This window comes from Leucoraja erinacea, chromosome 15 (assembly GCF_028641065.1).
Source record: "Leucoraja erinacea ecotype New England chromosome 15, Leri_hhj_1, whole genome shotgun sequence".
Lineage (NCBI taxonomy): Eukaryota > Metazoa > Chordata > Chondrichthyes > Rajiformes > Rajidae > Leucoraja > Leucoraja erinaceus.
In genome coordinates this window covers 10,548,452-10,560,882 of record NC_073391.1, presented here as the reverse complement: position 1 = coordinate 10,560,882, position 12,431 = coordinate 10,548,452, and the positions used below count along the sequence as shown (strand labels likewise).

The 12,431-nt window shown below is 43.5% G+C and overlaps 1 protein-coding gene across 1 annotated transcript in view; it reads left to right on the top strand.

Moving 5' to 3' along the window:
• Window positions 1–12,431, top strand: part of tcerg1l (transcription elongation regulator 1 like) — a 662,686-nt gene that overhangs the window by 463,866 nt on the left and 186,389 nt on the right. The gene's annotated exons all lie outside the window — the stretch shown is intronic.

The following is a 12,431-nucleotide window of genomic DNA, read 5'->3' as shown; positions in this document are numbered from 1 at the left end:
GGCGAATTTAATAGCCTGATGGCTGTGGGGAAGAAGCTGTTCATGAACCTGGATGTACCAGATTTCAGGCTCCTGCACCTTCTGCCTGATGGCAGCAGAGAGATGAATGTGTGACCAGGATGGTGTGGGTCCTTGATGATGCTGCCAGCCTTTTTGATGGTGGGGAGGTCAGAGCCGATGATGGACAGGGCAGAGGTCACAACTTTCTGCATTCTTTTCTGCTCCTGGACGCTCAAGTTGCCGAACCAAGCCACGATGCAACCAGTCAGCATGCTCTCTACTGTGCACCTGTAGAAGTTCGAGAGAGTCCTCTTTGACATACCGAAATCCCTCAAAACCTATCCATGTATCTGTCTAACTGTTTCTTAAACATTAGGATAGTCCCAGCCTCAACTATCTCCTCTGGCAGCTTGTTCCAGACACCCACCACCCTTTGTGTGAAAAAGTTACCTGTCAGATTCTTATTAAATCTTTTCCCCTTCACCTTGAACCTATGTCCTCTGGTCCTCAATTCCCCTACTCTGGGCAAGAAACTCTGTGCACCTACCCGATCTATTCCTCTCATGATTGTGGACACCTCCATACGATCTCCCCTCATCCTCCTGCGTTCCATGGAATAGAGACCCAGCCTACTCAATCTCTCCCTGTAGCTCACACCCTTTAGTCCTGGCAACATCCATGTAGATCTTTTCTGAACCCTTTCAAGCTTGACAATATATTTCGTATAACGTGTCCAGAACTGAACACAATATTCTAAATGAGGTCTCACCAATGTCTTATACAACTGCAACATGATCTCCCTACCACTATACTCAATACTCCGACTGATGCCAAAGTGCCGAAGCCTTTTTGACCACCTTATCTACCGGCGACTCGACCTTCAAGGAACCATGCAAATGTACTCCTAGATCCCTCTGCTCTATAACACTACCCAGAGGCCTAACATGTACTATGTCAGGCCTGCCCTTGTTCAACATTCCAAAATGCAACACCGCACACTTCACATTTCTCTGTATTAAATTCCATCAACCTTTCCACCGCTCACCTGGCCAATCGATCCAGATCCTGCTGCAATCCTGCTGCAATCGACAATTGAAATAATCTTAAAACTACATTAAAACTTAAATTGTATTAATCAATGTATAGATGTATTTTTATAAATCAGTTAGTTGAAAGCATAAACTAACAGTTTGATAAAGTGGTAATCACAAGATTTGATAATAGACCACATAATAAAAGTTTATATTCCTCTGTTACTTTGTAGGTTTCTGCAGTTGAACCAGTCGGTATATTTTTTCAATAAGTCGGAAAGCATTGCTGGTTGAAATAAAACAAATAAGGGAGAATCTGGCTTTTTGGTTAACTAGGTTATTGTGACATTTTAAATACTGTCTTGCTTGGTTAACATATCAATATTTAACCATTGCCGCTTACATTTGCAAAAGGTCCTCAGAGGCTAATTGGGCCATTTGATACCATCTCAGTAAAGGGCACCCAATGTAGCTAACTTGTGTAGGAAGGAATGGCAGATGTTGGTTTATACTGAAGATAGACACAAAATGCTGGAGTAACTCAGCGGGACAGGCAGCATCTCTGGAGAGAAGGAATGGGTGACGTTTCGGGTCGAGTCCTGAATGAAGAAGGGTCTTGACCTGAAACGTCACCCATTCCTTCTCCCCAGAGATGCTGCCTGTCCAAACAGAGTTAACTTGTTGTGGAGAACTAGCAGATAGATGGCAGAAGGCTCCTCTGAGAAGAGGTGGGTGAGTAGAGAAAGATTATGATTAGGTTATTTCCTTCAATCTTCTGATATGAAGATTTAGATTCTATTGGCAGCCGCTCAGCAGCAAATGTCGTTTTAATCTCTGGAACTCTCTGAATTGAGGCCAGTTCATTGGCTATATTTAAGAGGGAGTTAGATGTGGCCCTTGTGGCTAAGGGATCAGGGGTATGGAGAGAAGCCAGGTACGGGATACTGAGTTGGGTGATCAGCCATGAATTGCAGCTTATACTTGGTAAGGAGGAAATCCTTTAAAAACCGAGAGAAGAACTGCGGGGAGTATAGAAAAGAAAAAGGAAAATCTTAATAGTTTATGAATGCAAAGTAGATTTAAAAGCAGTTATAGAAACTTTAAATCCCATAGAAATTAGATGATATGAATAAATTGTGCAAAATGTTTCAAGTGTTTATATAGAACTCAAAGTGACAATAACAGCTCCTCTAATGCATGTCTGATATACACAGGAGACTTCTGGGTGTTAAAATACAGTTGTCATGATAAAAAAGGGTTTTGCAATTACTTAAGGGCCCGTCCCACTTACGTGACTTTTTCGGCAACTACCAGCACAAGTCATACTGTAGGTCGCAGAAAATTTTCAACATGTTTAAAATTCAGCAAAGACCAGAAAGACACTACGACTCTTTGGGTGACTAAGAGACTACTCACGACCATACAGGCGACTCCCCTGGCGACATGTTGCAGGTGACACCCCGCGACACACGCGACATGTCGCCAGGGAGTTGCCTGTACGGTCGTGTATGGCTGAATTTTCAACATGTTGAAAATTTTCAGCAACCTATGATGGGTGCCGGCAGTCGCCAAAAAAGTTGCGTAAGTGGGACAGGCCCTTGAGATTCATTTCATTGTGTGATACAACCACAGTTGTTTCTTTCGGGAGTTGAAAAACAGGTTCTATGTTCATTTCTTACTGAGCTACAATTCTTCAAACTGGCACACTTTGTCTAGTAGACCATGTGTCTATTTCAGGACAGATGTCTGTCTTAAGCAATGCCAGCAGAAAGCATGTCAACATATCATGTCATTTCTTGATTAGCAAAAGTGTCAGGGGTTATGGGGAGAAACCAGGAGAATGGGGTTAGGAGGAAGAGATTGATCAGCCATGATTGAATGGCAGAGTAGACTTGATGGGCCCAATGGCCTAATTCTGCTCCTTTCACTTATGACCTTATTATATCACATAGCATTAATTCAACCATGGAATTTCTATTCTGGCAACCTTTGCGAAAGCCGATCATATAATATTTGACATTTTGCTCTCAATTACTTTGAAATAGATCCAACATTACCATTTCCTTTTAACATCACATCCATATTTGACATTCTCCAGCAACATGCTACTGACGCAAAATAAGGAGAACATTCACAACACTATCATCATAATATGTTCTGAAAAAGTAACAAACCCACTACCACTTGCTGTAATAATGCGGCCCCTACAGCCTGTCTGTCTTTTTTTTTATTTTTTGTCTAGTTAAATGTAGTGCTTGGTGTTTTTAATAGTATTTTTAATGTGTAAATGTGGGGGGCGGGGGGGGGAAAAACTATTTAAATCTCTTCCCTGTCCGGGAGACCCGACTTTTTCCCTGTCGGGTCTCGGCTGTCGTTGGGGCCTAGCACCGTGGAGCAGCCTCCAACCTGAACGACCCGGGGGCTCCAGTCCCGGAGACTGCGGAGCTGCGGATCTGCGGATGCGACTCTCTCCTCCTCTCTCGGAGGCTCCATCGCAGCCGCAGGTCCGGTGGACTGGGACATCGGGAGCTCGCGGGGTCTGGGAGGAGAGAGAGAGACCGCTTCCCGGAGCTCCCGCTCCGCAAACGCTCTTCTCTCCGGTGTCACGGGTTGGAACAACCCGGACCGGGACTCCCGGCACGGCTTCTCTCCGTGGGACTCACCATCGCCCGTGGGGGTTCCAACCTTGGACTTTCAGACCTCTCTCTCTCTCTCGTAAATCTCCCCTCGCGGCCTAAAATGGCTCTCTCTCTCTCTCGCCCGCCTGGGGCTTGGACATCTCTCTCTCTCACGGAGAACAGGGAGAGAAAAGACTTGCCTTCCATCTCTCAGTGGCTCTCTCTGTGATGGATGTTTGTGTGAATTCTCTCTCTGTATGTCTGTAAGACTCTGTCTCTGTTCTGTATGGCTCTGGAAACTCTTTCGTCTGAGTCTCACTCTCTCTCAAATGATAATAAATTTGGATGTATCTCTCTCTCTCTCTCTCTCTCTCTCTCTCTCTCTCTGTATCTCTCTCTCTCTTTCTCTCCCTGTGTCGGTCTTTTTCTATCTCCCCTGTCTCTCTCTCTCTGTATGTCTGTGTCTCTCTTTCTCTTTCCCTCTTGCCTCTGTGTCTGTCTGCCCCCCCCTCTCTCTCTCTCTCTCTCTCTCCTCTCCCTCTCCCTCTCCGTTTCACACTCTCTCTCTCCCTCTCCCTCTCTCCTCTCCCCTCCCCTCTCCCTCTCCCTCTCTCTCTCCCTCTCTCTCTCTCTCTCTCTCCCCCTCCCTCTCTCTCCCTCTCCCTCCCCCTCTCCCTCTCCCTCTCCCCTCTCTCTCCCTCCTCCCTCTCTCTCTCTCCCCCTCTCCCTCTCCCCTCCTCTCCCCCCCTCTCCCTCTCCCCTCTCTCTCTCTCTCTCTCCCCCTCCCCTCTCCCTCCCTCTCTCCTCCCCCCCTCTCTCTCTCTCTCTCTCCCTCCCTCTACAAAAGATTTCTTCTCAAAACTTGGATTCATTCTCTCCTCCGCACTCTCCTCTCCACAGGTTCCCTCACCCCTGGTCCCAACCCTAAAAGTCCCCCATTCCTTCTCTCCAGAGATGGTCTCCCTGTCCCGCTGAGTTATACCCCTGTCCCATTTAGGCGATGTTTTAGGCGACTACAAGTGACTAGGCTGTCGCCACATGGTTGCCAGGCCAGGGTGTTGCCTGTATGGTCGTGAGTTGTCTCCTCAGTCGCCCAAAGAAACACTGAGTTTTTCTGGTCGCTGCTGGATTTTGAAATGTTCAAAACTTTTCGGTGACAGTCAGCGACAGTTGGCTTGTCATAGGTTGTCGCCGGGATGGCGCAGGTTGTCGCCGGTGCTGACTTTGGTGAATTCCATTGGCGACGACCTACGTCAACCGGCGACTGAATTGTCTTCCCTTGTCATTGCTTGTCGCGGGTGGACAGAGGTTGTCATAGGTCTAGTTGTAGGTGGACGTCCTAATGGGTCCCCTGTTGTCGGTAGCTCTCCGTAACTTGACGTCGACTAGGTGGTAGGTTGTTGTAGACATTGTCGTAGGGGGGAGTCCAGTCGCCGTTTTTTCAGCGATCTGCTATGACTATGACAGTTGCCGGCAGTTGTCGAAAAAATTGCCTAAATTCTTTAGGCCCATAACTCCAGCATTTTGAGTCTATCTTGAATACACTCCTTCCCCTCACCAAGTCCCTTGGCTCCAGGCGATGGGAACTGCACTGCAGCTCATGTCTTTGCTGACAGGACACATTGAGTGAGGTATGATGTGCAAACCTAATCAGCTCAAAGTTGTGAAAATGGTCCTCAAGTTCTGTAAAGCTGATTCCCAGCACTTTGATTTTGTCTCCAGTTTTCAGCATCTGCATTTTTCTCGTATCTCCAGTATAATCTATAATATTTTACTAATGAAAGTGATGAGTTATTTTTCACTATGTAATTACTCAGTGCATGTTATCCTTCCCACCAGCAAATAATTGTCAGTAGATTGATATCATTGTTTTTGAGTTGTGATCTCAGATCAGCTTTACAAAATCATAAAATGTGTTGTATGATCTGATTTACGGACTTGGTAATTCCATGCCAGATTCATTGGGTGTTAAAGGGCCTGTCCCACTGTACGAGGTAATTCAAGAGCTCTCCCGAGTTTTAAAAAAAAATCAAACTCACGGTGGTAAGTACGTAGCGGCTACGTCGGAGCTCGTGGATGTCCCGTAGCGGCGCGTAATGCTGATGGCAGGTACTCGGGTAACATGGTAACTCGTGAAGTTTTTTCAGCACTGTGAAAAATGTCCACGATAGCCCCGAGTACCTAAGAACGGCTATTAACCTAATTCTCCGAGTTCGAATCAGGGGAAACTTGGGAGAACTCGTGAATTACCTCGTACAGTGGGACAGGCCCTTAAGTAACTTTATGATAGGCAGGAAATGTTTGCCATTGCAATTTAGCATTATGCCACCTGCCATTAACGATTTCTGGAAAATAATCATCACAAATCTATTTTCAAGCAGATTATATTGCCATATTAAAATATACTTTATAATTGTTCAGTGAGCTGTGTGATTATTATTATCTAATGCTATTCTTCTTCATAATTATCTGTATTATATAAATAATGAACACAAAACATATCCTAAACGTTATGTTCAATATAGTATATATATATATATATATTTTTTTTAAATTTTTCCTTATTCTTATCGGCAAGAAAACACTTGACAAAATGAATATTTCCATAGACCTCGTGCATCCGGGCAATTTAGCTTTGAGTTAATCTGTCAGCAGCCCGGAGGCTGCATAAGGGCGACACGGTGGCGCAGCGGTAGAGTTGCTGCCTTACAGCACTTGCAGTGCCGAAGACTAGGGTTCGATCCCGACTACGGGTGCTTTCTGTACGGAGTTTGTACATTCTTCCTGTGACCTGCGTGGGTTTTCACTGAGATCTTCAGTTTCCTCCCACACTCCAAAGATGTACAGGTTTGTAGGTTAATTGGCTTGGTAGAAATGAAAATTGTCCCTAGTGTGTGTAGGAGATTGTTAATGTGTCGGGATCACTGGTCGGTGCGGACCCGGTGGGCCGAAGGGCCTGTTTCCGTGCTGTGTCTCTAAAACTAGAAAATTAAAAGGACTTGGATAGGTTGGGAGGGTGGGTGAAGAAGTGGCAACTGGAATACAGCATAGCAATATATGTGATCCTACTTGACTACTTTGTAAATGGGAAGATCATTCAGAAAGTGGAGTTGCAAAGGGACTTAGGAGTGCTGGTGCAAGATTCCCGAAAGGTTAATTTGCAAGTTGAGTCGGCAGTAAGGAAGAGAAATGCAATGCTAGCGGTTCATTTAGAGTGGCCTAGAATATAAAACTAAGGATGTAATGCGGAAGCTTTATAAGGCACTGGTGAGACCACGTTTGGAATATTGTGAACACACCTAAGTCCCTTTGCCCCTCCGCTTTCCGAATTCTCACCCCGTATCTGAAAAAGGACGAGCTGGCATTGGAGAGAGAAAGGAGGTTTATGAAAATGATCCCGGGAATGATTAGGTTAATGTTTGAAGGCTCTGGGCCTGTACTCGCTGGAGATTACAGAGATGAGGGAACATCTCATTGAAAACTACAAGGTCGAGATAGAGTAAACGTGGAAAGGATATTTCCGGTAATGGGAGAGTCTTGAACTAGAGGGCACAGACTCAGAATAAAAGGACGTTTCTTTAGAATAGAGAATAGGAGGAATTTATCTTGCCACATGTTGGTGAATCTGTGGAACACATTGCCACAGACTAAGGCCAAGATAATCGGTATTTTTAAAGCAGAGATTGATGTTGTTGATTAAAAAGAGCACAAAAGGTTACGGGGAGAAGGCAGAATAATAGGGTTGAGAGGGAAAATAGATCAACCATGATTGTGTGGTGGAATAGACTTGATGGGTTGAATTACATAATGTTTTATTGTCTCATGGTCTTACAGCCCACCAAGTAGATCTAACTAACAGTTAAATCAAAGAAGCAGGCACAGGTTTAGTTGGGGTCAGGATCACCCTGCAGGTGGTGGGGAAGACACAGTCCAGTCCAGTTTCTTGAAAATGTTGAATAATTTACACAGGCTATTGCATGCATTCCTCTTTAGAATGGAATACAATTACCATCAGTATAATGTTAATTGATATGATTGTCACATTTGCTTTTTGCTATCTATAAGATTCAGTGCATATTGTGACTTACCCAGAAAACAGTAAAGCTACACATAAAACATGTTTAAGTCTAAACCAGTGCAGCACTGTGTTGTGGTGTTAGAGTTGTTGCCTTACAGCGCCAGAGACCTGGGTTCAATCCCGACTTAGGGTGTACGATGTTTTGTATGTTCTCCGTGTGACCCCGTGGGTTTCCTCCGGGTGCCCTGGTTTCCTCCCACATTCCAAAGATGTGCAGGTTTGCAGATTGATTGGCTTCTGTAAATTGTCCCGAGTGCATATGATCTAGTGTAGCTAGTGTACTATAGAACTAGTGTATGGGTGATCGTTGGTCGGTGTGGACATGGTGGGCCAAAGGGCCGATTTCCGCGCCGTATCTCTAAACCTGAAACTAAAACTGATACAGTAATATCAAATAGAACATAGGACAAGTAGTTTGAATATTTATTCATATTCTGTTGTAAGAATTTCATTGTTCCGTCTGGGGCATATGCCAATAAAACACTCTTGACTTATTTATTTGCACTATTTTGGGACCAACCAGTTAGATTAAATGATCAATAAAATTTGTCTAAGCATAGGAGATGAGCAGCAAGTATAGACACCCTTAAGAGTAACATTTTCTGGTGTCTGCCAAACTTCTTAAAAATAATTAATGCTAAGATTGGTGAATTAGACAGATGAAGATCTAAGTTATTGTAATCTGCCTTTTGATTTTGATTGTTTGATGACTATATAAAAGCTTCCTTGACATCTTTGCGGTGAATGAAGTTTGAGACCACAATGAAATCCTAGTTTTCTTACCGATCTGTTGTTAATGTCGGAGCCAATTACTGACACTCTGTGGCCTTTCATCTTGCTTCACTTACACAATTACAACTCAAGCACAACTCTTTTTTATGAAGATGAAATCATCGCGATTTTGTCTAAGTAGCAAATGTTTATTATTGAATGTGCATCTATTATTGAGCTTTTCAAGTAGTCAATAAATCAAACTTTATGGAATAGAATGGCAAAACCTACCATCGACAACAATTATGCAGAGTACATAATCTATTACTAAACTGAAAATACATCACACCAAAGTGCATTTCAAAGCAAACCGATTACTTGTTACAAAGACAGCATAATTTCTCTTTGAATGTAACATTGAAAAAGGAGCACATGCATCTCCTTACTGTTCATGTAAACCTCACCATTCATCATTTATCTCTGCTGATTGAATTTAGACCTACCTTGACTTGAAAGATGCATGTGCTTTATATCAGGTTAGATAAGCAAAAAACTGAAAATGTAGTGCCTCGTAAAACTGGTCACAGGTCCTGTACAACTACAGCTCACTGTTCGTAAATAGTACAACATAATATTTAATTATTAGCAGTAAAATTTAAACATCATAGGAATATTTAACGCGGTTGACTAAAATTCCATTCTGTGGTATGAATGAAGATGTTTTGGCATTTAGTTATTCCACAATGGAAACGCAACGTCATCTGAATTAGATCTAAAACATTGTTGTAGATAATTGTGAGTTATGAATAACATTTTAATCTTAGTAGCTTTTTGTGTGGAGGTATTGGGTGTCCTTTAATCCATACATTGCTCCGTACGTGATTTTCTGTGATCCATATCCTTTTTGCCGGAGCAGAAATATGTCTTTGTTTAGTGCAGAATTCTGGGTAATTTTATAATGCACCCTAACACACAGTCCAGGCATAAGCCATGTTCAGCAGCTATTTTCATAAATTGAATAGAAATTGAGTGAGGGCGCACACAGCAGTTTGATGAAAGGAAATCACCTTGCACAATCTCCAGAACATCATGCATGATAACATCACCATGGTAAGGTAGACGTCGGCAGGAACAGACTGCATGTAGTTTGGAGGCTGGTGAGAAACTGAGGTGGTTGTGGTGTGGCGAGACTATGTGGGGGAGAACATACCAGCAGGAAAGGGGGAGGATGGAGATGTAGGCTGGGGAGGTGATCGTATGTAAAACGGTAGGCCGAACAATACCTGGGTCACCAAGAGAGAAGACAAAATATCTGGAGAGTTCATTGGGTAGCCTGGGGCGAAGGTTGTATTGGGAAGTGGCAAGGATAGGTAAAAGGGAATAGTTCAGGAAGGGATCGGGGTATTAAGTGAACAATTGGAAATACTGTAGAGAGGATTATGTAATTTAGGTGGTGGGATACTCACTTCAGATGTGAATAAATGAGATCAGACTGTGCATGAAATACATCATTCTCATATTGTTTCTCATTGTTTATATTTTGTCACAATAAAGAAGATGACTGCTTGGCCTAACAGGTCAATGTCAGTTCTCAGCATAATTAACAGAATCTCATTCCCCTGTTCTTTCTCACATGCATAACAAGGCCCCTGATTTTCTTGCCACTTGCCACTCACCAATGAACGATATAGAATTCTTAGCACTGGTTACACCTTGTAGCAAGGAACATTCTCAATGTCCAGGCCCATGGCATTCGTCACTCACACATGCCTAGTAAAAGTGAAATCATCGCAACTTGGTATCACTGGCCTTGGTCATATGGTCATGCAGTGATACAGGTGGAAGCAGGCCCTTCAACCCAACTTGCGCACACTGGCCAACATGTCCCAGCTAGCTACACTAGTCTCACCTGCCTGCGTTTGGCCCATATCCCCCCCCCTAACCTGTCTTATCCATGTACCTGTCTTAACTGTTTCTCAAACATTGGGATAGTCCCAGCCTCAACTACCTTCTCCGGCAGCTCGTTCCATACACCTACCAGCATTTGTGTGAAAAAGTTACCCCTCAGATTCCTATTAAAACTTTTTCCCCTTAACCTTGAATATATGTCCTCTGGTCCTCAGTTCACCTACTCTGGGCAAGAGACTCTGTGCATCTCCCCGACCTATCACTTGCTCAGGAATTTAGAAAGATGATAGGGGATCTTATTGAAACATATGAGATTATTAAGGGTTTGGACACTCTAGAGGCATGAAACATGTTCCCAATGTTGGGGGAGTCCAGAACCAGTTTAAGAATAAGGGGTACGCCATTTAGAATGGAGATAAGGAAACACTTTTCACACAGAGGATTGTGAGTGTGGAATTCGCTGCCTTAGAGGGTGGTGGAAGTCGGTTCTTTGGAAACTTTCAAAAAAGAACTAGATGGGACTCAAGATTGCGGAATCAGGGGATTTGGGGAGAAGGCAGGAACGGGGTACTGATTGCGGATGATCAGCCATGATCAGATTGAATGGCAGTGCAGATTTGAAGGGCAGTATGGCCTACTCCTACACCTACGGTCTATTGTCTATTGAATGGTGCATAACTACATCAAAAAAGGACTGAGGTGGAGGTTTCAGAGAGCGCTGTAGTGCAGCAGTTGGTGCTGCTTCCTCGTGGCTCCAGAGATCAGGTTCAATCCTGTCCTCAGACTTGTTTGTGGATTCTCCCTGTGATCGCTTTCATTTTCCGTGGCCGATCCAGTTTGATGCCACATTTGCAAAAATTTAGCGGTAGGTTAATTAGCTATTGTAAATTATCCCCCTAGAGTGGCAGGAGAATTGGGGACAGGTGACGTTCAAGTGAGAGAAAACAGACGCGAGGGAGATAAGTGGGATAATGGGATCAATGGGAATGTCCCTGAATGCTGGAACTGGCACGATAAAACAAATTACCTTCTCCTGTGTCATATGTACATACGGGAAATATGTCTTTCCAGCACAAAGTACATGCGCTCATTTAACAGTAAGGTTTCAGATAATGTTTTCTATTGTGCAGCATATAATAACTTTGTGTTATGTAAGAGGGCTTACAGAGAGCAATGGAAACAATTTCTCATTCTGTCATCTGGGCAGTATTCATTACTGACTGCCTCAAGAAATGCCCATTTCATAGGACATAAATCTTAGCAATTTTGAAATGAAACTTTGTGTTCCGCTGCTTTGATATCCTGTGCGTATTTATGTAACCATTAGAAAAGAATATTGTAAATTGTTTTTACATGTTAAAACCACAGTAAATGTATTGCACTGTGCAAATATCAATATATTAGAAAGAAAAATGTAAATGCTGGCAAATATATAATTTGCTGTAGCACGCAATGCATCCTCTAGATGACTACAAACATTTTAACTGGAAAGTAAATGAATGGCAAACTTATATAAAGCAAATTGAGTGAAATTTGAACTGCAATTAATGAATGCCTTCTTCTTGCGTCAGGCATGCACAGCCTAAAGTTGTAGGTCAAGGGAAGACATCCAGGCCAGGACAGCATCAGTGGCTGGGTGGATGGCTTTGATGCCCCCAGGGAAAAGCCTCAGTGGGCAGTCATTCATGATGTGTGGGATGGTCTGGTCTGGATGTCCACAGTCACAAGCAGGGCTGTCTGTCACCCCCCACTTATGCAGGTGATGGGCTGTTCTTGCATGGAGGGTGCGGATTTTGTTCAGGGTTAGCCATTGCTTGTGATGGAGGTCAAAACCCAGTGGTTTCACTGTGGGGTCTGTGATCACCTCTCCGTTGTTGGTGTTGGCATCTTTCCAGGCTCTGCACCACTCAGTCTTGGAGTCAAAGTCTTCCAAGGAGTTAACGGAAGACCAGAAGGGTTTGCGGGACTTCAGACGCATGCTGGGCAGAATGAATGACTGAATGCATGAATGAATGACTGGATAAATAATAGAAACAATTAAACTTAAACTATTTATAAAATATGTCTAAAGTAAATATAAAAGTA